The sequence below is a fragment of the Phyllostomus hastatus genome, unplaced genomic scaffold, assembly GCF_019186645.2.
Source record: "Phyllostomus hastatus isolate PE091 unplaced genomic scaffold, TTU_PhHast_1.1 phas_contig_137, whole genome shotgun sequence".
NCBI lineage: Eukaryota > Metazoa > Chordata > Mammalia > Chiroptera > Phyllostomidae > Phyllostomus > Phyllostomus hastatus.
Genome location: NW_025333583.1, coordinates 19,447,001 through 19,473,443, shown reverse-complemented (window position 1 = coordinate 19,473,443; position 26,443 = coordinate 19,447,001). Strand labels below are relative to the sequence as shown.

The 26,443-nt window shown below is 39.6% G+C and overlaps 1 non-coding gene across 1 annotated transcript; it reads right to left on the bottom strand.

Annotated features, from left to right (window-relative positions):
* Positions 1 to 7,184: 7,184 nt before the first annotated feature.
* Positions 7,185 to 7,347, bottom strand: LOC123830077. The gene has a single exon (XR_006787691.1). It is a non-coding gene; the product is annotated as a U1 spliceosomal RNA (small nuclear RNA).
* Positions 7,348 to 26,443: the final 19,096 nt, after the last annotated feature.

Below are 26,443 nucleotides of genomic sequence, written 5' to 3'. Positions count from 1 at the left end.
AAGAGCCACAGGTTTAAAGTCCTGTTTCCTGAATTTTCCTATTGGTGAGAATCACCTACAAGTGCTGGGTTGGGTCTCTCTTGCTTTATATCTGTGACAAAGTGGAGTGCATTTGGGTCCACAGCTTTCATCCCCCCCTTTGGAGTTGAAGCCAGGGCCAGCAGCCCCTGAGAAGTCACATGGATAGAATGACTAAGAGAGCACAGCTATTTCAACATCCCTTCCTCTGTATATTGGTATGTAGTAGCACTAGGGTGGGGTATGGAAACCTGCATTGTTCTCAAATACTCTGAGACATTTATGATCAGGTGAATCTGGGAAGCAGTAGTAGATAAACTCGGCAGTTTCCCTCCCATGATTTTATGAAACCTGACTGTTAGTTATGAAATGTGACAGACAGAAATACAGGTTTTGCTTTACTTTGCGACTTAGTGCAGTAGAAAGGTAAGTGGACTTGGAGTCAGAGACCTAGACAACGTTTGCCACGCCTATGCCTTATGACTGTGGGCTAATCTCTCTAACATCAGGGTTTTCTGTAAAATACAGTGTTATCTATAAAAGAAGGCGAATAATACTCTTCTGTTCCTTCAGCTCCTACCATAGGCCAAATGGTTACCAAAGTGGGCTGAGACAGATCTAAGTCCCTGCCCTCACAGAGCACACAGTCTAGACAAGCAGAGCGTGAACCAAGTGATGTGGTGAGGTGTCCCACCATTATTCATGGGGGTGCTGTGAGGGATGAGGAGATAATAAGAAAAACACTGGAATTATCAAACATAGTAGGCATATAGGAGTTCACTTGATCATCATGATCATTATTATTAGCAGGGGGTGGAATTCTGTTAATGGTCATGGAGGAACAGGCAAGAGGAACCCCAAAATGGACAACCTAATCAGAAAGGGTCGGCAGAGTGAATGAATGCTCAAGAGGGGAAGAGACAGGAAGCCTAACGTTATAGAAGCCAGGAAGGGCTAGTATTTTAAAGATTTTGAAGAGAGGATGGTAAGTAGTTTTAAATGTGGCAGAGGGATCAAGGAGGATGAGAACTGGGAAAAGGCATTTAAAAGGCAACTGCGCTGAGTTGTGCAATTGATGACTCAGGGGATGCAGGTAGAGGGTAAAACAAAACAGGTTATTTTCCATCGATTTTATTAAGTAGGACACTGAGCCACAGAGAGGTACCCCAGGTAAGTAATTTACAGAAATCAGATCAAAACACTTTGTCTTTCTAAAGGTCAAGTTATATCACGGTAAATTAAAGTCCCAGCCACTTGTCTGCAGTCTCCGCCGCTGGTGCCAATGCCAGCCCCAGCAGCCCTGGGGGACTGAACAGGCAAAAAGACTCTCTTTTTGGAGGTGGCTTCTTACAGGTCTGGTGGCTTTGTTTGGTGCAGAGGCAGGTGGCCTGACTCCCTTGGTTATGCATCTGCAATGTACTTTGAGGTTTAGGAGGCTGGCACACTGTAAATTGTTATATCATTAATAATAAATAATGCTCTGCAAGAAACCTGCATTGCAGACATGAGAGCCGGAGTGGAAAACAGATCTACCAGGGGGTGAATCTCCTAGGAAGTAGTAGAAAGGATGAATTCATGGGGACAGGGAAAAGATGGAAGAGTTCAACATCTAACATGTGTTGTTAGTAACATTTCAAAATATATATATATTTTAAAGCTTTGGGAGAAAAATCAATCTCTAGGCTGGCTCTCTGCATTCCACTGGGCTGTTCCCAAATCTGAGGCGTAAGTACTGAAAGTGTCTGACGCCAACAAAATGTAGATGAACTGCGGGAACAGACACAAGGCCACAGTGGCAGATCAAAGGGAGGCGGCTGAGGGAGCAGGCTCAGCTAAATATGATGAGGCATTACCATAATGAATTTTGTGAGTAAGCAACTCACTTTAAAATCATTCCTTTTGATCTGTTAAGAAGGTGTTTACTGTAATCAGGAGAGGGTTTACTTGGCAGGGGGAAGAAAAGGAAAAGAGGAAGCCAGAGAGACAGTTTTTCGATCCGGTTTGAAACAATTTCCTTTGCTCTTTCTGGTGTCTAGACCTTCCTCTCAGATCCTTTCTTTCTCTGATTCCCTCACCCTTCTTAGAAAACTTAATTTTAGCTCAAGTGTTTGGGGTTTGACTGGGGGTGGGGGAGGAACAAATAGAAAGGGGATAAACTCAAAGACATCTCACTTTTAAAAAGTGAATTATGGTTTCAAACCAGATGAAACCACACTACTCCTACTTGCTGATACAAAGTGCAAAGATAGATTAAGTGTGTTAAAAAAAAAAGGCAAATCTCTGCTCTGGTAACTGATGAGGCTTCCTGGCTTTTGTAGACTGCTGGGCATTCTGGGAATGTGTCAGCGGAAGAATTGCTTTTCTGCTCCCCTCCCTGCCACTGCAAACTGCTTTTACCATTTGTTTCAGGGAGAGCCAAAGGCCCCTGCAAAGCTAAATGTTCTTTCTCCTGAGGAGGGAGGGCCAGGTTCTCTGCTGTAGCAAATTGGAGTGTATGCAAGTCCTTTTGTACCATGAGTGAACGCAATTAAGACTCACTTTGCCAGACTGCTGGATCAAATCTTTATTTTTCCTGTTTTTCTTCAATCTCTCTCTCCACCTCCCTCTTTCTCTCCCCCACCCCCTCCCCGTCTCATAATCTCCAGGGATTTAAGGAAAGTGCCTTTGGTAATAGTCGATGTTGTCCCTAAATTCTTCATCAATGAGTCATTAGCCATCTATGTCCCCTTATCTACTTCAATTCACATTATCACTACGTAAGGATGGCGTGGAAAGGTAGAAGGGGGTGGGGCCTGCAGATTATATCCCATTTCCAGCAGGACCAGGTCTGGGGTTGGGGGGCAGTGCACAGGAAAGAACCAAAAGCTCAGAACCAGCTGCTAAATGTACACTCACCTCATGTCAACAGAAGAGGCTCCATTCCTTATTTCTTCTAGAAAAATCTCTTAGGGGAAGCTCTAAGAATGTTAAAAAGTTACTTTGACAAGGAAATAAAAAAACCCTTTCTGCCTTCAGAAGGCTGTGGTAAAGAATGCAGGAGTATGTGCAGGTCGGAAAACAGAAACCCAGCCACAGACCTGCCCTGGGAGTGAGCAGGTTGTGGTGGTGGCTGCCGCAGAGGAAACTCAAGGAAGGCAACAGCTGGGATGAGTCACGTCTCAGGGTAACCCATGCCATGAGTGCTCTCGTTTCAGATGAAACTCCTCAGAAAGCAGACACTTTGAAGTCCCTAAGTGACTTTATCCCAACATATTTAATGCCTTTCCCAAGAAAATGTGCCAGCTTCCCATACCCAGGGACACCCACATCTTTGAGCACTTTCCTAAGAGGTGTTAGGCAAAAAACCTGGACATAGTGGGCATTCCTATTTGTTGATGGAATGCTAATGGTAAGACCCAGAAACAAATTTCAACCAGGAGGATGTTTTCCTTAAAATAACTTAAAAATGAAGTGTTTAAATATTCATAGTAAAATGGGCCTCAAATTGAGGCCAGTGGCCACATTTTACTGTCTCTGCCCTAATTATGAGCTTATTGACTTTTAAACATTTTAAAAACAATTTTACAGAAAATTTCACCCATATACAAAATGAATGGGCTCAACTATTGAGCCACCGTGTGACCATCATTTAGCTTCAACAATCATTGTAATAGCAGTGTTTTTGTGTCATCTGTAGCTCTACTCACTCCCTAGCCTCACTTGGTTATTATTAGTATTATAAAATGTATGTATACTGAAATGCACGAATCCTAGCCACTCAGTTTTATTGAATAGATATACCAATGCAACTCATACCTACTACAAATATAACATTTTTATCTCTCCAGAAATTTCCCTCATGACACTTCTAAGTATATTTTTTACTGTTTTAAAACATCATATAAATGGAATCATACAGTATTTTTGTCTTTTTTCTTTACTTTGCATAATTCATAATTCTTGCATGTATATGTAGTTCATTACCCCCTTTTTTTTTCTGAGTAGTATTTTATTGCACGAATATACCACAGTTTGTTTATACACTCTTTTCTTCACGGATACTTGGGCTGTATCCAGTTGTCAGCAATTGCAAATAAAAGCTGCTGTAAACTTTTCCGTACACATCTTTTGATAGACATTTGTTTTCATTTCAGATGGACAAATAATGAGGAATGGAATTGTGGAGTCAAAAGATACAAGTGGGTGTATAACTTTATAAGAAACTGCCGAACCCTTTTTGTCAGGGTGGTTGGTGACGGAGAAGAAAGTGCAGAGAGCATATTTTCACCTTCCCAAGAGAGGGGAAGGGCTGGGAGCAGAGATGGGCCCCAGCCCCGAGGGGCTAGGACTTTGGGCTTTCATCGGGTGATGGGGCGGGCAGTGGAGAGCAGGGTGTTTCAGATGGGCTGCAACTGTTTTTGATGTCACCTTTGGGTGCAGGGTCCAGCCTGCGTTGTGGTCTAGTATGTCTTGTTTTGTTAGTTCCTGGGGCCTTGGAGCCCTCAGGGCACAGCCAGTGATTTTTCTAGTCCTGAGGATAAAGGCTCACAAAACAATTAGGGTTACTCATCCTTTATGGGGTCCAGCTAGCTCTGGGAAAGAGGGCCTGATAAAGGGGCTTTTGTCCTATTAGTTTTCAAAAGTGGTTATAGAATTTTATGTTCCCACCAGCAATGCAGGAGAGTTCTGATGGCTCCCAAGCCTTGTTCACATTTGGTATTTGCCCATCTCTTTAATTTCAGCGTTTGGGGTTGATGTGTTAGAGTATCTCATTGTGTTTTTATCAACTTTTCCTCTATGGCTAATGATGATGAATACTTGTGTGCTTATTGGTTGCTTGTATATCTTCTTTTGTGATGTGGCTCTTATTTGCCCACTTAAAAAACTGGATTCTTTAACTATTTTGCATACAAGGCCTTTGTCAGGTACATGTTTTATGAATATTTTCCCTCCAGCCTATCGATTGTTGAGTCATTGTCTTAACATTGTTGTTGTTTTGTGTGTGAGCAGAAGTTTTTACTTTTGATACTGAATAACTTACCAAATGTTTTCTTTTCTGGTTATTGCTTTCTCCCTTTATAAAAAGAAATATTCACTAATTCCCAGATTATGAAGTTATTTTCCTATTTTTTCTAAACATTTTTCTTCTAAAAGCTATAATTTTAGCTTTCATGGTTAGGTGTAACATCATCTAAAATTAATTTTTTGCTATGGTGTGAGGGAACTGAGCTCTTTCTTCCTTTCCATGTGGATGTCCTTTGGCTCTAGCACCATTGGTCTAAAATGCTTTCCATTCCTGCACTAGACTTGCTTTAGCATTTTTGTTAAAAATTCCTGGCTGGCGTAGCTCAGTGGATTGAGCGCGGGCTGCGAACCAAAGTGTTGCAGGTTCGATTCCCAACCAGGGTATATGCCTGGGTTGCAGGCTATAACCCCTAGCAACTGCACATTGATGTTTCTCTCTCTCTCTCTCTCTATCTCCCTCCCTTCCCTCTCTAAAAATAAATAAATAAAATCTTAAAAAAAAAGAATAATGACTCCAGTAGACTGGAGCATATAAAATGTTAAAAAAAAATTGATTCATTGAGGGACATTTGATTTTGTCCAAAATGTTCATGGTGGCATTTGGTCAGTGCCAAATAGTCCTTGATATTTTGTTCTGTCTGAAATTTCAATGCTTAGAAAAACGTCCTGGGTTCAAATAGCCCAGAAGGTTTATTTCTAACTTTGGTGTACAGAATTAAACATAAAATGCTATCATGTATTTTTGATCAATAGTTGTGTTGTGGCTGTATTGCCAATAATAACCCTTCTTGCCTCCATATCCAGGCTGGTAGTGGCACAAGGGGCTAGGCAGGTGCATCGGGATTTGAATCATGCAGTAGAGCAATATTTATATTAGCTATGGATCAATTGTCTTCATGGACCTTTTGGGCAAGACTAAATATCAAGGATCTTTTGGGCACGGGCCAAATGTTTCTGTGGGTGTTTTGAACATGACGAAATCCACTAATCAATTAATTGACCATATAAATGTTGGTCTGTTTCTTTATTCTGCATTATGATATATTTGTTTATCCTAATGCCAATACCTCATTGAATTGATTACTGCAGCTTTGTAGTAATTTTTGAAGGCAGATAATATATGTAAGTCTTTGAACTTGACTCTTTTTGTCAAAATTGCTTAGCTATTTATTCTAAGTCATTTGCATTTCATATAAACTTTGGGATCAGCTTTTCAATTTCTACAAAAATACTTGGTGATATGATACCGATTGCATCGAATCTCTAGATTTATTTGAGGAAACATGGTATCTTACTAATATTGAGTTTCCTAATCTATGAATTAGCATATCTATCCATTTATTTAGATCTGTAATTTTTCTGTTTTAATACTTTTTAAAAATTATTTTATTGTTGTTCAATTACAGTTGTCTGCATTTGCCACCCCCAACATGCCCCCCCAGATTTAATACGTTTAAGTACAGAGGTTTTGCTCACCTTGTGTTATGTTTATTTCTAAGCATTTTATGTTTTCTGATGCTATTATAAATGGAATTAATTTTTTTAAAGATTTTATTTATTTATTTTTAGAGGGGAAAGGGAGGGAGAAAGAGAGAGAGAGAGAAACATCAATGTGCGGTTGCTGGGGGTCATGGCCTGCAACCCAGGCGTGTACCCTGACTGGGAATCGAACCTGCGACACTTTGGTTCGCAGCCTGCGCTCAATCCACTGAGCTACGCCAGCCAGGGTGGGAATTAATTTTAAATGTCCACTTTTTGTTTCTAGTAAATAAAAATATAATTGATTTTTTATATATTGACCTTGTACAATGAGATCTTATTCCTCATGTTTATAATTCATGTTTTCTTTTTTTCCCCTTTTAATCAATTTTTTTTATCCTCATCTGAGTACATTTTTTCATTGCTTTTTTTAGAGAGACAGGAAGGGAAGGAGGAAGAGAGAGAGAGAGAGAGAGAGAGAGATCAATTGCCTTCTCTCACATGCTCTGACTGGAGATCGAACCTGCAACTTGGGTATGTGCCCTGACCTGGAATCGAACTCATGACCTTTCAGTCCCCAGGGTGATGACCCAACCAACTGAGCCACACTGGCCAAGGCCCTTTCATCTATTTTATTTATTTATTTATTTATTTATTTATTGTTTTTTATTATTTTTTTTAGCCAGGGGAGAGTGGGAACACAGTCCCCCACTACGACAAATTATGCAGTCGATTTGACCACACTCGGAGAAATCGCAGGGGTCAGCACATCGGGAAGGGCCATGGGTGAGCCTCACCCTGGGAAACGACTTGGTGATCATGGTATCTCCCCTGCCAGGTAAGTATCAATTTTATTATGGGAGTATTGATTTGACTAATACTTTGAAAGAACTATATTTGGCTTTTAATTTTTCTTGTTCCTATTTTATTTGATTTCTGCTCTTTATTACTTTCTTTGTTCTACTTACTAAGGATTTATTTTACTCATCTTTTTTCCAGCATCTTAAAGATCATTGAAATCTGCTCTTTCCTTCATGAGCATTTAAAATCCTACCTATCACTTTAAGCAATGTTTTAGCTACATCACACAGCTTTTTGGTTTGTTGTACTTTTATTACTGTTCAAATAAGAATTATTCATACCTCCCTTGTGATTTCTTCTTTGATCCATGGGTTGTATACAAATGTATTATTTTATTTCCATATGTTTGTGGCTTTTCTAGATAGCTATTGTTTTTGATCTAGCTTAAATTTCTTGTGATCAGAGAACATACTCTATAGGATTTTAGTCATTTGAAGTATACTGAGACCTTTTATAAGCCCAGCCTATGGTCTGTTCTAAAGACTGTCTCATGTCTCTGAAAATAAATGTGCATTCTGCAATTGGAGGGGGTAGTCCTCTACAAATGTAATAAAGACAAGATGGTTAACAGTGATCCAATCTTCTTTATTCTTACTGGGGTATTTTGTCTAGCTATCCTATCAGTTACTGAAAAAAAAAAGAATGTTACAAACCCCCAGTTTGTGCATTTGCTTGCTTCTCCCCCTAGTTCTATGAGTTTGGGCTTCATGTGTTTAAAAGTCCATTGTCATTTTAAAATTTTATGCTTCCTGATGAATTCACCTTTTTTTTGATATCTGAAATATTATATTTTATCTTGTCTTAAAGTTTACTTTGTCTCCTATTAATATAGCTACTCCAATAGTCATGTGAGTGGTGTTTTCATGATACAACATATTTCATCATTTTACATTCAACTTATTTGTATTTTTGTATTAATGTGCATCTTTTATAGTGAGTACAGCGGTATGTATGTTTTAAGTCCATTTTGTCAATCTTTGGCTTCTATTGAAGTGCTTAATCATTTAAATTTAGCATAATTACTGATATCGCTAGACTTAGGTCTGTGGTTTTGCTATTTACTCTCTATTTCATATGTTTTTATTTCTCCTTTCCTGAAGTTTTTGGAGGTAATAGAACATATTTATGTTTGATTTTATTTCCTTTATTGACTTTTTAGCTATACTTTTTGCATTTATTTTTGGTGATTTCTCTTGGAATTATAATATGCATTGTTAACTTTCATAATCTACTTAGAGTTAATAGCATATTACTTAACATAAAGTATAGTTACCTTGAAACAGTGTAGATTTATTTACCCCTCATTATTTGTGTTATTTTATCATTTACATTAGTTGTACATGGGTTACAAATCCCACAGATAATTTTATAAATGATAACATATGTAACTTTTAATTAAGAGATTAATTAATTTAATTAATATGTGCAGTCATTCTATTCATGGTTTCTATATTTGCAAACTTATCTATCACTAAAATTTATTTGTAACCCCCAAATCAGTAACCTATGGCTCATTTATGGTCATTTGCAGACATGTGAAGAGAGGACACAAATTTGAATCACTTGACATCTGCATTCCCAGCTGAGATCAAACAGGGTGCTGCTCTGCTTTCTGTGTCATCTCTCACTTTTTGCATTTTTTGTTTGGATTTTTATTGGTGATTTTGCTCCTTAAAAATAACCTCCAAGTATAAGACTGAAGTTCTGTCCAGTGTCTTTAAGTGCAAGATGGCTGTGAGAAAAAATGTGTTAGGTAAACTTCATTCAGGCATGAGTTATAATGCTGTTGGCTGAGTTCAGTGTTAATGTACTAACATTATGTATTAAATAACTGGTCTTTAAACAGAAACATACATAAAACAAAGTTGTGTACTGATCAGTTGATGAAAAATTTGTGAGCAGAGACCTGTTGGACTAAGTCCCTCAACTTGTGGAGTCTGCGCTAACTCCAGACAGTTAGTGTCTGAGAACTGGAGAATTGCGGTTTATGGGTGTTGAGGGGGGAAATTCCTCATGTGGTGTCAGAAGGAACCAGAGAGTCACATTTTCCTGCATATTCACATGCTTAGTGACATCACATATATAGTGATATGGGGCATTATAAATGATATTTTATGGAGACCCTGGATTCTATTTTATTCTTCTGAAAAGTGAAATTTGTTCTATAATGCAGTTTACTTGGCTGGACTTAAGCTCCAAATTACATCTTCTCTGTGTAGAATGGTAGCATGGTAGCTGAAATCTCTGTTTAAGTCTTCAGCGTCTAGAATCAGGGGTGTCCAACCTTTTGGCGTCTCTGGGCCACCTGGAAGAAGAGTTGCCTTGGGTCACACCTTAAATACACAATCACTAATGAAAACTGATGAGCAAAAGTTTTAAGTAAACTTACAATTTTGTGTTTGGCTGCATTCATAGATATCATGGGGCCTGCGGGTTGGACACCCTTGGTGCTGCTGGTTCTTTCTGGACTCCCTACTGCTTTGTCTATAGCTGAGAATCTGGTTCGATGTTTTTATGGAGCTTTTCGGTCTCCACCTGTCTGTGGGTCCCTCCCTTGCATCAACCCCTGACTTGCCCCTGACTATGGTTATTCTGTCATCCACAAACCTGTCAGGCTGTGGCTTTCTGTCCCCTGAGTCTCTTGTGCAGTAGACAGTACTTTCAGACAAAACACCACAAACTTACAAATCTCATTCTTCACAATTCCTCCTGCAAGGGCACACTCCCCGGCTTACTATCTGCTTACTTTTGGTCACTCTTCTGAGCCTTCCAACAGGTGTGTGTGTGTGTGTGTGTGTGTGTGTGTGTGTGTGTTTAAATATTATTTTCCAAATTTTATAACTTTTCTGTGAGAGAGTTTGACAAACATATTGCACTGTTACTCAGCTCACTAGTTTACAATTTGAAAATGTGGTGTGACCTTGAAAGGAAAGAAGCAGTGTTTATGCACTTGAGTATTTACACCTCAGAGCTTTTCCCTTGCTGTTCCCTCTGCCTGGAATTTTCTCATTTCCCCAGATAGTCTCATTGCCAGTTTCCTCCTCTTTTCAGATGTTTGTTTAAAGTTACAGTCTTTTTTTAAAGATATGTTTTATTGATTATGCTATTACATGTTTCCCAATTTCCCCCTCTGTCCCCCTCTGTAGGTACCCCTACCCCCTCCAGCAATCCCATCCTTAGTTCAAGTCCATGGTCATGCATATAGATTCTTTGGCTTCTCCATTTCCTATACTGTGCTTAACATCCCCTGTCTACTTTGTACCTACCAATTTGCACTTCTTAATCCCTGCACCTTTTCCCCCATTTCCCCCCTTCCTCATCCCAGTTGATAACCCTCCAAATGAGGGTCTATCTCATAGACAGAGGCTTCCCATATCTATCGTTCTGTTTCTGCTCTGCTTATTTGCTTAGTTTGTTTTTTAGACTCAGTTGTTGATAAGCTGCAAATTTGTTGCCATTTTAGTGTTCATAGTTTTGATCTTCTTCTGCTTCTTAAATAAGTCCTTTTAACATTCCATATAATTAGGGCTTGGTGATAATGAACTTGTTTATCTTTACCTTGTCTGGGAAGCACTTGATCTGCCCTTCATTCTAGAGGATAGCTTTGGTGGATAGAATAATCTAGGTTATAGGTGCTTGCCTTTCATGACTTTAAATACTTCTATCTAGACTCTTCTTGCCTGCAAGATTTCTTTTGAGAAATTAGCTGATAGTGTTATGGGAACTCCTTTGTAGGAAACCCTCTGCTTTTCTCTTGCTGCTTTTAAGATTCTCTATTTATCTTTAACTTTTGGCATTTTAATTATGATTAAAGCAGCTTTGCAATTCCACTCTATCTAAAAATCACACCCCTCAAAACCCCTTTTTGTCTTATTTCCCTTAGCATGTATTTCTCTCTAACATGGTATAGCATATAGTTTCTTATTTCTCTTATTTACTTTCTAGATTTACTTATTTCCTAGAATGTAAGCTCAACAAATGAAGAAGAAATATGTCTCTTTTTTGTTCACTGTTAAATCCCTAGACACCTTGAAGGATCATGCACATTGTAGATGATAAATAAATGTGTGGAATGAATAAACTCTGTTGATCTTCTCTGGAATTCTATTAAACATTCACTAACAGGAACTAACTTCCTCAGTTGACTCACATATAAGCAGCGTTTGGTCTTACAGAAGTTTCAGAGCCTCACATTTGTATTTTCAATTCAGTTCCTGCATGGGAAAATGTTGCTTTTTATTACACCATAGGGGGTTTGTATTATTATTACAAGGCAAATACTATTATTATGAATACCACTGAAACCCCAAATTTAGTCCAATGAAAATATCTCTATGCTTTGACCAGTGGCCCCATGATAATAATGCTCTGTTGGTCTTGTTATACTGACATTTTCTCATATGTATTATGTATGTGTGATAGATATATAATCTCAGCACAATAAATGTTCTTTGACCAGTCTTAGTGGCTTGTGATAATGAAAACATCTAACACCTGAGTGTATGGCATTATACAAACTGAAAGAGAAATATGACACAGTAGCTCAAACTAGTATAGCACAAGTAAGAAGTAAAACACTATTTTCCTAAAAAAAAATTACAAGGGATTATAATTGGCCCAATTCTCTGGGGAATAAAACAACCCAAAAGGAAACATCAGAGGGAAAAGAGGATTGGCTTCTGCAAGAGTGCATTTCTGACATAGCTGCATGGTTGGGCAACTTTAATGAACCCATGAGGAAGGTCACCCCTGCTTTGTTTTATGTCCAGTCCTTGACCCTAGGAAAACGACCTAGCAGCTGACTGGCAATGGGATTTCGAACCATGTTGATTGCAGTAAATTCCAGCCCAGTGAAAAGGCTTGTACCTTTTTAAACGGGTTTTTTTTATGATGAAATTTGACTTATATTATTTTTACAGATCACTATAATTGAGCATCAAGGGGATATGTGACTTGCACAGCAGGACTAGTTTTCTCTGATTATCGAATCCTTGACAGTCGAAATTACTTTCATTTTCTAATACTCGAATGCCCCGGGCAAGTCAGCCCCCTCCCTACTACCACTCCCCACACACCCCTGCATAAGGGTTCCCTGCGTCTCAAGGCTCCCTGTGACCTCTATTTGTTAGCCAGCTCCTGGGCTGTGACAGAAAAAAAAGTTTCTGACTTAGTGTCTTACCTAGTTCACATATAAATGTCACTGTACTTTCCCGATTGGGGAGCATGAGCATGTAGTAACAATTGCAACAGCTACAGTATTTTTACTTGTCTCCTTTTTCATCAACTCATGCAGCATTTGTGACTTAATTAGCCAAACCATTAATTCTAAACTGGTCAGTAGATGTAGTGATAAATTAATGGACTGACCAGATAGGTTGAAGTCCAAGATCTGTAAGTCACTGCTTCAGTTTCCACCTCAGCAAAACAGAGTTTGGTCTCCCTGATTAGGCCTTCTTGACCATCACTCCAATTCTACACCACTCCTCAAAACATTGTTGTCAATATCCACTCCTTTTCATCTCGGGGGACTCCTTCCTTTCATGTTATTCTTCACTATGCATCTTTAATTAGTTACTTAAACAACCCACTCTAACTTTAAGCAAACATGCTATAATAGATTTCAAATGAAATTAAACACATGTTTATTGTGTAAAGTATATAATAGCCAAAAAGAAAAAAACATATTTTTACTACAAAAACGTATGGCCACAGGTAATTTTTGAAGTATTATATAAATATGATATGAAAGAAAAAAATATATATTTGATATATATGATATTGGTATATATGAAATACTAATTATATACATAAGTACTGATGATAAAAATTTTATATGTATATATTGCCATGTATATTTTAACTTACTTTAAAAAATAATACCTAATACCACCTTTATGTAGAATTAAATAACCACCTATACCATAATTTTTAATGTCTTCTTAGAGAGGCGGCATGACCTCTGAATGAGACTGCCTAGATTCAAGTCCTACCTCCACTACTTACTTACTAGCTTCACTGTCATGGGCTAATTACATAACCTATATGTAACTCAGTTTCCTCATTTATAATATGGCAATGATAAAAGTACCTCCTCCATAATGTTGCTGTGTAGATTAAATCGATTAATACACACAGAGCAACTAGAACTCTGCCTGATACATAGTAGGTGGTCTCTAGGCATCTATTTGCATCATCATCAGTATCATCATTATCATTCCATCTGGGGATAGTAGAGCTGTCATAACAGAGTACCACACACGGGGTGGTTTAAACATCTGCAATTTCGTTTGTCACAGTTTTGAAGATGGAAATCCAAGATAAAGGTGCTGACAGGGTTGGTATCTGGTAAGACCTCACTCCTTGGCTTGCAGACAGCAGCCTCCTTGCTGTGACTTCATATGATCTTGTCTCCGTGTGGTTCCTTGCGCCCCAAGGCTCCCTGTGCCCTCATACTCCTGGCATTTCTTCCTTCTCAAATAAAGACATTAGTCCTTTTATCATAGGGTCCCACCCTTATGACTCCATTTAACCTTAATCACTCCATAAAGGCCTGTCTCCAAATACAGTCACATCAGGGGTTAGGGCTTCAACCTACAAACTACTCAATCACATGTGACATGGTTTTTATTTTCAATTTTTTTCTCAACTCAGGGTCTGTTCTCCCTGAGCAGCACCTACTTCAAGTTTCTTGGCAATTCTCAATTTGCCAGCATGGTAGATTTCTTTTTTTTAATGTACATATCTAAAACAATAATAAATATATTATACTTTATAGAATGGTGGAAATAAAATGGACCCTGTAGGTCTCTTAAAGTCAGTCACCCCATTTTACAGTTGAAGAAACCGAGGTACAAGGAGGCTCAATGATATGCCTGAAGTCCAGTGAACGCTGTCCACCATCTGTGTCCACTATTCAAATCCTCTCCAAGTTTCCATTCTGTCACTGATTTATGGAAAGTACATTTGTTGTGTTCCTGTCTTACTGTTGGGCCAAATCATGCAGCAGTTGTTCCTATCATTATGATCCTGAGTGGTTTTGTTTACACCTCTGTTGCTTGAAGAGATCGGGACAGAACTAGTGAAACTCTTAAGTCTTCACATTGGCAGTGACCTTTAAGACCTATAAAAGATTAATTACCAAGAGAACCCATAATTTTGCATGATCAAAGTAAAAATTCTATTTTTATGGCTTCCTGCATTTTATCCTCTATAAATTTTATAATAATGATTAGGCTCAGAGTATGAACATAATTTACGTACATCAAAATGTCTCATGCCGTCCTTACGGCCAGTGAAACACCTGCAGCAAATACGAGGAAGCGGAAAGCTCCCAAGCTTTCTGAGGCATTAATCAATGGAGCTTCTCTAAGGGAGAGAGGGGGAGAGGGAGAGGATGTGACAGTGATGGTGGCCTCCTGTCACCACAGTTGTATGTGTTCCAGAGTTCACAGAGACATAGCGCATGTGGCCTTTGACAGAAAAACACTAGTTTTTTTTAATCCCTTCCTAAGATAGTCAGACTTATTTCCCAGGAACGCCTTGAGTCTTACACTGACTAGAAACTCATCAGAAGCATCAGTTCAGGGAGGACTTCAGAGAATGTTACTATTTTATGGACTGGTTTCTTCCACCTGTGCCCAGAATTTATTTGGGTCCATAGGTAGGCGCAGGGCCGTCCCCCAAGCCTCTGCAGCACCTTCCCTCTCCTCAGTCTTCCCACTTAATTCTACCTTGGATTGATTTTGCCTCCTAGCAAAGATTCAAAGGTTATCAGGCAGGGACTTAAGTCCAGGCACGCTAGCAGACATGCACCTAGGTAACGGCAGGTACAAAACGCACATGGTACAAGCTTTCAGGGTAAACATCAATTTCTCCAATTTGCTATAGCCGGAGAACCTTATAAGCCTGGCGAATGAATTGTGAGTGTGGATTTTGTGCTGCTTGAGTGGAGCAGAGGTTGTTTCTATAAAGCTCTGCCAACGTGCACCGAGTCTTCAGTTTCAATATCGCTAAGGAGTAAAAAGGCACGGCTGGTTTCCTCACCGTCCTTCTTACATGTGCCACTTTTCATCTTGGATGGAGGCTGCCTTGCAACCTCTCGTCTAGATTCAGCTTGATACTGATGGGAGAGGTGGCCAGAGCTTGTCCCCAGACACCGGAGCTCTCACCTCATCTGTCTGCTCATTGAAACCCCATCTCCCTCTTGGAGTCCAGGACCTAGACGTGGACTCACACTGTTACTGGCTGCGCGTTGTGCCATGAGTTGTGCTCTATACTTGGAAATACTTTTTGTTTTTGTGAGATTCCCCCACCAACCGTAATCAAGACTGAGTTCTCTCCATGTGCTAGGCAGTGTGTTAAACACTTTACCCGGACTACCTTGTTTAATATTTATACACCTGTAAGATAGGTACAATTATTATCCCCACCTCCTAGAGGAGGAAACTGAAGCTGAAGTGAAACAAATTGCCCAAAGTGACAGGACTTCTAAGTGCCGGAGCTGAGATCCGGACTCAGACAGCCTCAATCCATTCAGAACTTTCGTGTCTCCTCTGGGCTGCCTGATTGGCTGAAGCTCCCTGAGACCTGGGTGTTATATTAGTTATGTGTCCTTGTTACCCACCTCGACTCCTGGTGCCTAGAACAGGCAAATATTTGTCCATTTCAAAGGACCAAAGCAATCCTAGGAAAAGCCAGCATAACTACCAGAACCTATAAAACCAGTAGGTCTTGGAATTACAGTTCTCCCCAAAGAGTCCTAGACTTTCCTCCTGATGGTGGTAAAAGATTACAATATGATAATTTAGTTTAAGGACAACCTAAAATAAAAGTTTCATTAATCAGAACGGGTATTCTTACAACAGTGAGCCCTGGGTTGAATTTTAGAACCCTCTCTATGCTTTGTTAGTAACAAAGCTGTTATAAAAATAATTTGATGAGACAGTCCATTGCAGTGGTGTGACTTAACTGTGTAAAAAGGGTACCTTAGCCTGGTGTCGGAGCACACCCGAGTTATGCAATGCTAACATAATGGATTATGCATATTGTATCAAGTTAGAAAGGAAACCCAGTGAAGTATTACAGCAATTTAAAAAATATATATCAGGGCTTGTTCGGCACAGATATTTAAAATTTAAACCTGTTTAAATATTCAACTGAAACTAAAATAAATTTCTGAAAAATGAAATTCAATAGAAAATCTCCATTAAGAGTAAAAATGCTTCTCAAAATCCATTTGGTTCTAATAGAAACCCATCGAGTGAGGCTTTCATTGTTGCAGCACCAGCCAAGGGAAAAATTATACATCCATTTGGGTCGAAGATCATCCGTGGGACTTGTGGCAGGAGCATCCCTTAAAAAAGTAAGAAAAGAGGAGCCTCAGACCAACACTCAGATCAGGCCATGATTTATTTAAAGGGCCTGGAGCTCTTTCCTAAATAGCATCTTCTCATTCATTCCCTTGCTTCGGTGAAACCTCATTTTACCTTGACACCAGATGTGATGCCTTAAAAAAAAAAAAAAAGGCACCTTTTGCTGTAATATCAGGAGACTGTCCAATTTGCCTCCGGAGAGCCAAGCTTTATTTCTCTGATAAACATCCTGCAGGATGTTTTTATTCAATTAATTGGAAATGATTGCTTGCACAGAAATGTACCACTTTATCAAGGTCTGCTTGAATATCAGGCTTGTGCTTGGGCCTATGCTGCAATTTTGTTCCTGAGTTCTCCTGACTACAAATGCATGAGGATTTTGACACATAATTAAAACAATCAGCAGCAAGAATTAGCCAGCTCAGTGACTGCACTCAAATAGCAAAGGCAGGTAAGTAAATAGGAACATGTATGTATGGGTAAGTAAAAGGGAACATTCCAGAGATAGAAAGCTGTTAGGAGGCATAACATGTAGAGTATTATGAGAAGAAATATGGGATAATATAAACAAAGTCTTTAATCCAGAGGACTGTAAATCCCTTTTTCCTTAATTGGTTTAGAAACTGCTGTCTGTAATGGGAGAAGGAGGGCTCTGGCTGCCTTTCTTTGGTGCTGCCCGGAATCACATTAAGTGGAAAACAATAGCAGAGCTGACAGCTCCCTTTCTGTGGGGCACTTAGAGCTAATCTGCTATTGAACTAATACAATTAGGCGGGATTAGAATGAGTTGCTAATGATACACAGATTGGGGAATTCTGGGGCTAGGGTGGGGGAAGGTGGGCTCTTTCAAAGTAGGGTATGGGGCTTCAGAGGGACAGTCAGTCACCCCTACAGTGCTCCTAATTATTCTAAAATCAAGGGCACATAATCATGGTTTTGTAATTCACTCAGGATCTTAATTATGAACTCTAATCCGAAAAAAATTCTAGTCTGAGATTTCTTCACTGGTGCTTTGCCTTATTCCGCTTACTTTTAAGATGCATTTACTTATTTATTGTTAGATTTCAATAAGTATTTATTTCCTTTATCTTCTCCCAATTCAACTGATGGCAAAAGGCCTTTTGAGATGCTAGTTTTTTAATGGAATTGAGAGATTTCCTTATGATGATGTCTAACTGAATTTAGTACACCTTTCCACTTGTTTTCTCTCTGTGTTTCACTACAGTTTCTCAAGACAGGGGGAGGACCTGTATTTAGGAATTTAGAGATGCAACTGACCAGATAGTCATTTCCTGGTATCCATTTACATTCCTTTCCTAGACTCGATGGATAACATCGAGATTTTTACAAAATGATTATGGGAAGCTCCCAGTGCTAGGGAGCTAATTCAGCAGTTCCTGAAGTGTCCCCAGGAATCTGACATTATATGCTGGCTCTCTACACAAGGGAGAGGTGTGATACGTGTCACGTGAGTACATGAGGACACAAGACTTCAAAGAAATTGGCTGTTTTTCAAAAAGCATCACCAATTTCCTCCTTGTGCACTTTAAAAATGATCTCCAACAAAACAAGCACTACACATTGGCTGTCTATTACTATGATTCTCAGTCTTTCAGCAAGTAGTTCAACTATGTTTATATTTAAACATTTTTTAAATAAAAATAGCAAATGTGACACGATTTTTACATCCTCAGCATGGTAGAACTAATAATTTTCTAACTTAATTCTAAAATTATTGGTCCCAAATAAGTGCTCCTAGAGTGTGGCTAGTGATTCCACCTTCTGTCTGTCCTGTTCAAATGACCACTAAGTTTTGAGCAGCTTTCTCAAAATCAGAGCATCTTCCTGGTGGGCCAGTGATTGCAAAGAACCTCAGTCTAAACGTTTATCCACTCCTTTTGGTTATAGTACTTTCATCAAAAGGCCTATGTTTTAATGCATATGTAACAATTTAGGATGTTAACTGAATATTAAAATTTGTCTCAATGTGAGTCCCAAAGCCAATGAGATTCTGGTGATTCTGATCCAGGTATGAGAAGTAGGGGAGGAAAGAAGAGAAGTATAAGAATAGAGGGAGGCAGACATTAAGGATTTCACATATTAGTGTCTGTGAATTTTAGCTACTTCTGAGATCGATATCAGAAAGATTAGTTCTGGTTTGTTCTTTGTTCCGTTCTCCACTCCTTAGATCGTCCATGATTCAAAGTAGTCTGGAATCACCCGCTCGGGCTGGGAAAAGAGCAGTGTGAGAGGACAGCAAACTCTGAGGCCAGGCATTTTACGTAGAAGCCTGCTACCCTCAGGGCAACTTTAAGAGATAGACAAGATTGGAGTCCTTTTTAAAGCTGAAGTAGCTTACCCACAGGGAGGGGCCTGAACTCCAGAGATTCTGTCTCACTTCATTCCACTACTGTTCTGTGCTGTTTCCACTAACACTGCCATAATCGTCATCATCACCACAATGACCACTGTCTGTGGGGCCCTACCTCTGCCAGGCACCAAGCTAATCGGTTGCATATGTTGTCTCTTATAGGCATCACAACAACTCTGTAAGTCAGACAGATTTTGTGTGTGTGTGTGTGTGCCTACTTTACAAGAGAGAAAGCTAAGTTTCAGAGAAGTTAAGTAACTTGCGTAAAGCCATTCCTTTAAAAATGTCAGAACCAGGATTCCAGTCCAAGACTTATGACACTAGAGCTTATTCTTTCTATTACACCATGGTACCTTTTTAGCGATTGTCTGACTAGTATGAATGTGTGATACTGTGTCTATGAGTTTGTCATTCCCAGCATCAATTCCTCTGATTCTCATCAGTGAACTCTAACCCCAAATTTAGCAATGGGTACATACCCCAGTCTTACCAGGCAGAGCATTGTATTCCCTGGCCATAATGATTGGCACGGCTTTGTGGGCTTGTGCCCCGAGTAGTTGCACAGGGCCCCACCTTCTGAAAGGTCCCACCCTTGATTTCATGCTCAGTGGTCACTCTTGAAATTCTTGATAATTTATGACAAGGCCCCTTGAATTTTCATTTTTCATTGAGCCCCACAGTGAAATCCAGTCCTGGTGACTGGTCTAGCATTGGACACATAAAACAGCAACCACACCCGTGAGACTCAGTTCCAGGACTTTGCTGGATTTTCTGAGAAGGTTGAGCTTTTTCTACAGATGTGCTAATGCTAAGCCTGGAGCTTCTGGGGTCCAATCCATGGGTGGAATCTGCCTGAGCAGGAAGCCAGAGGAAAGCAGACAGAGCTAAGTGTTATGATTAAATCATGGAATGTGTGGGTCTAATCAATTCCCCTTGAATTTTTTGGCTAAGTCAGTTTGGACTGAGTGTTCATGCAACCCAAAGAGCTCTGACTAGCACTGCCACAGATTGGCTTCTCCAGAGCAGATTCTGAGACAGAGTTAAGGCAGGATGTTTACTGGTGATTAACACCTGTGAAGGGAAGGGGAAGAAGCAGGACTGGATAGAGGAAGAGGTCAAACTTCCTCCTCTGGCAGACCCAGCAAAGCCCCAGCCCAACTGGCAGATAGCTCTAGACTGAATAGTTCTTGGTTTGGTGTATCTTGTGTTGGGCCTGACAGGAAAGGTGTGGCATTGCACAAGGAAGCTCTCTGTAGCTGAGGCAGACCCTGAAGGGCTTGATCACCCAAAGTTGTCTGTTGACCTCACTCCATGTAGCTGGGTGGCAAGTCCTTCTTTGGAGAGGTCCCTGGGCCCACATCTTAGCTTGAGTTCTTCAGAAAGCAGAACCCAAGATAAAAGCTTATATGCATGATTTTATTAAGGAGCGAAATTCTAGGGAAGAAGAAATGGGGGGGAGGGATGAGGCAAGAAAGGAAGGATAGGGCTGTTATAGAGCTGTTCTCTGCTTGGTACTCAGCACAACTGATGCTCATCTCTGCTTGTGTCCTGGGGCTTTCAGTCCTGGGGGAGAAAGAAAGAAGAGCATCCACAGGTGGTCTTCCACTCTGGACAGGAGAAAGGGGCATTTAGTGTCTCTGATGTGGCTTTATAAAGGTGTGAATTCCAAGTGCTGGGAATACTGAAAGATAATCTTTGTACTTGCTTACCTTCAAGTTCACCATCAAGTTGGGAAGAAAAAAAACCCGTACCGAAAAGAGATGATACAGATTGAGCAGGCAATTAGTGTAAAATAATGTGCTAACAATATGTGCTATGTCTGAAAAACAATAAATGTGGGAGACTGGAGTAGCTGGGTAAGTTTTTACTTAGGGGTGGGACTAGGATGGGATGGTAAACTTAGGGGTTTTATAAACTAAAGAAAAGATGAGCAGATACACAAGAAACAAAGAGACCACATCTCAGAGTAGCAAATGGACAGGAAGGCTGTAGGTCCACAGTACAGTCAGCAAAAAACTGGCACTGAGAAAAAGAAAATGGGCAAAGAGCAGGGAAAAAGATGGCAGAGTGTTGGTGGAGATTGGTGTTATCATATGTACAAACCCAATATTGTTTTCGAACTGTGAGGTTAAATTCTTCTCAAAAAGTATCTTCTTACCCATGCTCAAGTACCAGTGGTGTTTGATTGCCAAGTGCATATTCTATGTCTACACCTTCTTTATCTACATACTGTTTATGGAACTTTTTGCCCTGTAGATTTTGAAAGTGCTTAGCTTCAGCATAGTTAGCAATGACCACACATCTATTTCCTGGAAACATAAAACACCCTTTTAAACAATTAAAATGCTATAATTTGCTGAAAATCTATTCTTTGGCTTGCCAACATTTAAGGAAAAGAAGCAAGTATTAGAAATGCACACAGTCTTGCCAGCTGCGAGACAATGAAAGAGATATTCCGACCATGCCTTAATTTGTTTCTTTACATGTGTTCATCATATTTCTGGAGTGCTCAAATGGAGCAGTTGTATTGAATAAAACATATAAAGATGGGATCCTTAAAGACGTTGCTTACTCAGGAAATGGGAGTTATAGATTCCAGATCTGGCTTTCTGGTTTCTGCCAGGAACTGCACACTGTAGGTTGGGAAGTTCTGTCTTTTCCAGAAGATGAAGTTCATGAAAAAAGTTTAAAGGAAAATGGAGATAACTTTCAGAATGATTTCTTTTCCTTTCAGGTACTCACTATGGATGCTTGCACATCTCTGTTTGAGATGATCCTGCTGGGATATGCAGAAACCTTGGTGCATTGACAGATGGTTTGGAGAAATTATAAATATGAGAGTGGATTTGAAGATGTTGCAAATAGACATAGTGGTTGGGTGAGGATAAGGTTAAATTCAGGGATCTTAGGCCTACTCCTCAAAAAAAAATTCAGAATGAGACTTGTTTTCTTTGTTGCAGAATAAATAGACTGTCAGGGTATCTCTGCTGCGTAGTATTCACAGCTGTGGCAAGTGGAGCCGTGCACAGCCCATGTAACTCTATTCTCTATACAGCCCCACACCTGGTCATTAGTTGTTTATTATTTATTTAAGGGAACAGAGAAACAGGTCTCTACTTCCAGGGAGTAGGGAAAGACATCCCTTCCTATTTTCATAAAGCTCCAGAGGGAGGCTTCCCTCTTGTCTAGAGCTATCAAATCCCAACTTGAAGACCCCCTACCCCCACTCCCACTATGTCATCAGAGGCTGGGTCCTTGCTTTGTAAGTCACCTTCCTGAGGCAGGGTCAATGTTATTATTCCCAGTTTGCTCATTTTGCACAGTGGGTCAATTTTCAATTTCCAACAACTGAACTTCCCAAATTTTTATATGATGAAACTTAACTCTAATCATATGGGCATAAAAAGCATGCATACCCACCAGAGCATTGTTAGATTTCAGGAAGAAATTTTATTTCACCTTAATGCATGGTTTATAGTAGCCTGATTGTGAAAAATGCATCATGTGTGGGCCTCTTTTGCATATTTAAATATGCAAATATGTAAGAATACTTAAGAAAAATATAATAAAAATATGGAAGAATGTGAGGAGTCTCCAGATAATATAATTTTCATTTAGCCAAGTATCAAGTGCAATGAAGAAAAGGCAACTTTTGCTGTGTGATTTATATATGCTTATATACCCTTCACCTCTGTCTGTATGACATACAGGCATTTAGAGTTACATAATCAGAAGAATAAATTTGAATGTGTAGTAAAACAAAACATTCATTTTAAATAGGCTTTAGAAACAGAACTGGGGAAGTTGTCGGGAGTCCATAGTCACTAATGTCACTGGTTACTTTGCTAGACAGCCACTCAGATAGAGACCTGGCAGGCACAGGGTTGGGTTCCGGCTGATGGACATGGGCGATGGAGTGATGGTTTCCTGGGGAAGACTGAGATACAGCAACATGCCATCCAGGCTGGCCATAAAGCACGTGATAAAGCCAGTATGAGAAACTTTTCCTGTCCATGTGAGGCATCCTTATTGTTTTACTTTTAAAAGAAAAACTATTTTACAATTTGGCTTAGATCATTGATCATAGTGCTTTTCTATTTCAAATATCTCCCAGCTGCGTTCCGTGTCAAATTTACAAAAGATGTAATCATTGTTTCCACAGAATACTGGAAGACTGAGTGACCATTTGCCCGTCAGCCCCTCTCACTGCCAATATAATTCCCTTGGGCATGCATTATAGAAGCCACTTTCAGTCCCCAAGTGATGTGTGGGAAAGGGGAGTGTTAACGAATATTCCTTGCTGTGATGGGCAGTTGGTGGTGTTGACACTGTCCAGCAGCTTTTCCCCCTTGGCCTAACAGAATGTGGCCTTCTAGTTGGAAACCTGTGTCCTGCAGTTTGAGAGAAGATGAGTCTGTTCTCCCTCCCAACCTGACCACAGGTATGTCATGTGACCCAAACTGGGCCAATCGGAGTCCTCCTAAAGACTTTTCCATGAGCACTTCAAGGAAAGACTGGTTCATTCCAATAGTGTTACTAAGCCAGGGGGGATGTGGGCTGAGAGCTGCTGGCAGCCATTTTTATTAAACACATGGAAGAAAACATCCTAAAAACTAAAGCCAAGCAGAGTTGAGCTCAGAGATGGAGAGAAACCAAACTCATTACCAAATCTGAGTCTCTAGATCCAGCCATGCTGATTCCAGTAATAAACCTCATTTTATTTTTATGAACTAGTAAACTTCCTTTTTTTGTTTGATATAGCTTTAGTTGAGTATTTTCTATTACTTGTCATGCCCCCAAAGCCCTAATACACTTGCAGTTTATAAGGGGACAATATAGATGGTCTATATTTACCAGCCTTTCTTATAGCCAAGGTTGTGATGATGTGACTAGTTCTTGCCAATAGACTGTGAGAAGTGCTAAAAGCTGAGGCACTGAAGACATGGTGTGCCTCTTCCAGCTCTCTCTTCACTTTTGTGGAGACTGAAATGCCACGTCTCTAATACCACATGGCTAGATGACAGAGCCTGCATCAGCCTGGGCTCGCTTAGATTGTGTAGAACACAGCCCCCTGCCAACCTTTGCTGTGTTAAGCCACTAAGATTTCAGGGATAATGTGTTACAGGCACATAGGGGCTTATAATAGAAATTAAGTTTAGCCTTGGAAAAATTAATGTTTTTCTTTTTTCCCCTGAGTTGGAGGCTAAGATTCATGTCCATCAATTAGCATTTTGTGGTGTAAAAAGAATAGGGAGGAGATGTCAAAAAGACATAAAAGAGCCAAGAATAGGGAGACAATGAACACAGGGGGTTTCTTCAGTATTGTGCCTACAGAGAGTCATAGAGATCTTGACTTCAAAGGAAACCAACATTCACGGAATCCAACTGTGGGTCAAGTACCTTGCCTACATTATTTCATTCCATCCTCACCAAGAAACCATGAAATAATATGATTTTCATTTTATTGACAACAAAACTGAATTCCAGAGATATTAAGCAGAGCCACAGATTCCTGGCTAGAAAGGGACAGCTTTGAACCCTATCTGTCCAGCTGTACATCGTAGTCCAAATTATTCTGGTATTACTATTAATAGTAGTACAAATATTACTTACAGATAATTCTTTCCAGATGCATTCAAAAGACCGGTCTTTTCACCCGCCCTTCAACACAGAGAAAGCAAGATCCAGCCATGTCTGGTCTGAGTCTTCAGGGTTAACCACACCAGGGTTACAGGAGCAACAGGCAAGCCTTCCAGTGCCCCGACACCCGATTCCCCTGTCCCTGTATTCCCCTGTGCCAGTCTTTTTCTTCAGCACCCAGTCTGGGACATTGTTCTTCTTACCTTAATCAGTTTTGTTCTTGGGCACACAGACAATTCAGGTTCCATAATCCCTTGTTTGCAGTTCCTCATATTCTCTAGGTTATTTTTCTGTGCCTTGACAAATTTCCTGAATTGTTAGTCACCACTTCTAACTAATTTGTCACCCAATGTACTCCTTAAGACTAACTTACAAGTTCCCTAATCTAGATCCAATTATTTCTTTTCTACACTTATGAAAGACTGCCCCATTATTCTTATCTCTCTGAAACACTAGCATTCTAATTATATATATATATACACACACATATATATATATATATATATATATATATATATATATATATATATATATATGCAGAGAGAGAGAGAGAGATCAGCTTCTGGGTTCCCATTAAATAGGATTTAAGTTTCAATTCACAGTAATTTGGTAAAGGAGATTATTCCTTCTCAAACTTCTAACTTATCTTTGACTCAAAAAGTGTCTCTTACTCTAAATCCCATGCACTTATGACAAATACACATTGCTATCCAAAATGTAAAATGTAGAATTAAAGAGAAACTGGTTGTTGCAGGATTCCCCCCAACTGGACACCAAACGCAAGAATATACCTGGAAGTTTGAAGGAGAGTCAGCATGAATCCAATAATATATAATTAGGAGAAACTCTTCACTGTTTCATTGCTATAAGTTAAAAACAAAATAAAACCTTGTCGGTGATTACATAACTTTCCCAAAAGAAAATCTGGGGAAGAGACTGGGATTAATTTTCTGAATTCTCAAAAAAGGACACTAGTGATCACGAGCCGTCAGGGCATTCATGCAGTTGCACTTAAGTCATGTCACTGTGCTGTAGCGCAGTTAGGGCTCCTTCTGGCCCATCACTTAGATCCGTATTTATGAGGGCTAAGGCTGCGGATGATGAGCCAAATCTGGCCTTTTTCCCACCAGTGATTAAAATAATGCATAAAAGCCCATTTAGTACATCTCTGTGAATATCCTGTTGTCATGAACTCATCCCCGAGACAGTGAATTTTATAAGCATTAATGGGTTTTATTCAACAAACACCCATTTTGTAGTCAGACAATTTTTGCCACTGACACCTACCAGTTGATAGCCTAAGAAAAAAATTGCTGAGCTTATAGAGTTGCAATTTTGAAAATAAATATGGCTCATTATGTATTTCTGACTGCTCTAAACTATCAGTCTAGAAGATCTGTGAAGCTTTTGGGGGGGAATTGTTTTTGATCAAAATCAAACACTGTACTTTGCCAGTTAACCATGGGTTCTTTTCTGCATTAAGTTCTTCATAATTTTATTGAAATTGGAAAGTAGGCAGAGGTTCCTAGCATCTGAACCTAAGTGTATATCTTAGCATCAGAAGGTTTCAAAATAAACTGCATGAGAGAAGCAGACCAGGTTTCTAATTCCTTTGCAGCCTACCTCGCTCTAGTCATGTGCCTTTGGTCATCACACCTCTTTGGGTTTCTGGTTTCTTCAACTGTTAAACACTGTTGTT